Genomic DNA, 3,503 nt, shown 5'->3' with positions numbered 1-3,503 from the left:
TGTTGTCTCCGTTTTGCTTATATACAGTAAGTTATTTTAGTTTTACACAAAACCCCTCTTGTGTGTATAGATAATGTAATATAGTGCATGTGACAGTAAACGTACTCTTATGACTATATCAATAATGAAAAGCAATAATGGGATGTATTCATGGGCTAGTAAATCTGACTTATGCCGGCCATACACCTAAAGTGCTCTAACACTTTAAGTGTTAAACTTTAAGTCATACACTTAAAGTTTTCGATCGTGTATGGGGTGGGGTCCATCGTATATTCCAATTGGACCTATATACAGACCGCGTGTTAGTTTGACATAAACTACGCATGCGTGAAACTCCACTCACGTCGCCTGCCCCTGATGTTCCTTTTCTCTAATATTCCCTGCCCCTTCTCTCTTCGGTGTGCAGTCGGAGCATACATGGCGGAGACAAAGATGTTGGCCAATGTGTCATCAAGTGAGGAGGAATCCCGATCTAGGAGGAGGAGATTTAAGGCCACCAACATGGCCTTTGAAGAAATGGTGGAGATGGGGGATATTTCGCGCAGGGAGGATTATGATGGGAAACATGGCCCATACATTCATCCAAATTTGGTAAAGGACCAATTCCTGAGTAGAGTTGTGAGCACTCTGGAGCAGAAGTTTGGGGTACGACGGTCCAAAGACCAATTAAGGAAGCGCTGGTCCGACATTAAACTGAGGGAGCCGGATCAGTATCTCAAAATAAAGAAGGTGCTTCGAAAAAGTAAGTACCTGTTGTATGTTCTATTATAAATAGTAACTTGCATGCTGCTCCTTGAACCTTTCGTATGTATGAACCACCGTTCCGTAGTCAGGAACCACATTCATAGGGTGATTGTTTACCAATAAATAAATGTCTTTAGCTGATACAGGGTTATGATTGTTTTGGTCATGATAATTTGTCATATTGAGCGAAGTTTAAAACATTATCGTTTAGTTGTCTTTGAAATTTGAATTAATTGATAAATCAATAAATAGATTCAGTGGAATGTAAGGAGAGGGCATTCAGCAGCTGTTTCCACATCTGGACTCAGAGATCGGATCAGAGAAACTTGGGCAAGAAAGGTTAAGTATTTCAGTTTGGTTCCCTGTGGAGGTTATTGACCTGCTTAGCTTAGTATCGTCCACAAATACATAAGGAAATCTGTAGAAGAAAATTGTATAAAGTATGGCCAGCATAAGACTGGAGTTGCGTGCGTGCGTGTGTGTGTGGGGGGGGTCAGGTGGGCACAGACAGAAGCGCATTCCCAGGCTCCTTTAGATGAATCAGAGCATAGAAGCAACACATCTCAGGGGGATCCTTTTTTTTTTTTTTAAAAAGGTTTTTATTTGCCAAATGTACATACATGACAAGTACAAAGCGTAACATTTGAAATACAGAATATTCCATGGATTTCAACCAAATAAGCAATTTGTGGGTGGTCATTAATAAACAGACAGCTCCATGTAGATCATAAATTGTACATTTAGCCCTTCCTCTGTTTTTTTTTTTTTTTTTTTAGAGAAAACAGTATATAAATATACTACGTTAGGTGTAGCTTGCCATTTCCAATAACAGAAGGTATAATAAATCAGACAAAATAAAAATAAAAGGAAAATTAACACTCCAGGGGAACTTCCCTGTTAACCTTTAGTTCTTGTGCCGTGTGCTACCGCTCTCCCTCCATCAGATCTCACCATTTTTTCATGTTTCCCATTAAGTGTCAGATTGTGCAGTTTCAGTTGAATTAACCCATTTACCCCAGACTTTATTAAATTTCATAGGGCAGCCTCTGGAGTCATATGTCATTTTATACATGGTGACATTAGCATTGACTAATCCTTTCCAAGCATTCAATGTAAGGTGGTCACTGCTAATCCATTTAAGAGCGATGAGCTTTCTAACATAATAAAATAGAAGCCTTAATAGTAGTCTTGTATTATTACTCATAACCTCATCCTCTATAATTCCCAATAATGGGCTACAAATGTTAGGCAGATCTAAGGTGTCGGGGGGATCCTTTAGGTGTGACATAGTTCATACCTCCCAATTTTTGATTATCGGCATTTGGGACACTTGAGGGAGAAAGTGACCTGTGCCGTGCAAAGCACAACGTGGCAAAATGAGAGCGTTGCCAAGCTTGTAACAGTACCTATAAAATTAGCTTTGATTGCTTTGTCTGAGCCTACCTTAACCAGTTCCTACCCACCATATAGTCAAATGACTGCCGGGCAGGATTATTATGTCCCGATTATCAGTGCAGCCCCAACAGTGCCTATCCGTGCTGCATATCAGGGCCTATTACTACCTCTTCATGAGTTTTGCCTGCCAGTGCCCTTCAGTGCTGCCTATCAGTGCCATATATAAGTGCAACCTCATTGTTGCTTCTTCATCAGTTCTGCCTCATTAGTGCAGCCTATTTGTACAAGCAGAATGATTATCACAGACTTCAGGTCAGCGCGACATATGCAGAGCCCTTTCCCTCTTCCTGGCTGTGTACAGGAAGACATCACAGACTGGGAGGAAGAGGAGGTGGGTTCAGCCACTCTGCAGTGTGGGAGGGGCAGCCAGCTATGAGAGATTCCAGCTGCCAAATAGAGATGTGTTGTCGCGCAGGACCCTAGACACACAGTACACGATCTTACTGGTACCCGCAGCTTGTGTGCTGCTCCTGAGCAAGTCCCTGGATCCAAGTGTCAGAACTTGTGCTAGCACTGGCCTCCACTCCAGGACTCAGCCTGGATTCACGAGACTCCAAATCCTGGGATGGTTCCGGCAAATCCAGGACGGTTGGGAAGACCCTTTAGATGTGACAGTCTAAAACAGGGCTGAAAAGTTCAAGTCCTGAGCTATTAGCTAGGGCTAAAGAATTACTTGCCACCAGTTGCCCCACCCAACCCTTACCATACCCGCCCCTAAACACACCCTCCTAAATTATCTCCTGAAATTACACTATTAAATGTTTTCTGCAGAATTAAGTTTCAAAAATAAATATTAACAACAACTTTAACAATATTAACATAAAACATATCAGTACCCATCAATGGAGCCTCATCAATGCCCATCAGTGCAGCCTTAGCAGTGCAGCCTATCATTGCAGCCTATTAGTGCCCAAAATTGATCCAAAACACAAGGCCAAGTCGACCTGTCATTGGCTACAGCAGAATAAAGTGAAGGACCTCAATATCATTGAGCCACTCTGGGAAGATCTCAAACGTGCAGTTCATGCAAGACAGCCCAAGAATTTACAGGAACTGGAGGCTTTTTGCCAAGAGGAATGGGCAGCTTTACCATCTGAGAAGATGAAGAGCCTCATCCACAAATACCACAAAAGACTTCAAGCTGTCATTGATGTTAGAGTGGTAGTAAACCATTAAAAAACATTCCAAAAAAAAAAAAAAAAAAGCAACCTTCAAGACAAAGGCATAATGAACTAGTATGCATAGCATACTAGCTCGTTATGAATTACTTACCTTAGATCAAAGTCCCGTAGCGGTCATTGTTC

The sequence above is a fragment of the Lithobates pipiens genome, unplaced genomic scaffold (genome assembly GCF_037356315.1).
Source record: "Lithobates pipiens isolate NorthernLeopardFrog02 unplaced genomic scaffold, aLitPip1_a1.2 Scaffold_18, whole genome shotgun sequence".
Classification (NCBI taxonomy): domain Eukaryota; kingdom Metazoa; phylum Chordata; class Amphibia; order Anura; family Ranidae; genus Lithobates; species Lithobates pipiens.
The sequence above is the reverse complement of the archived record's forward strand: the minus strand, read 5'-3'. Positions refer to the sequence as shown.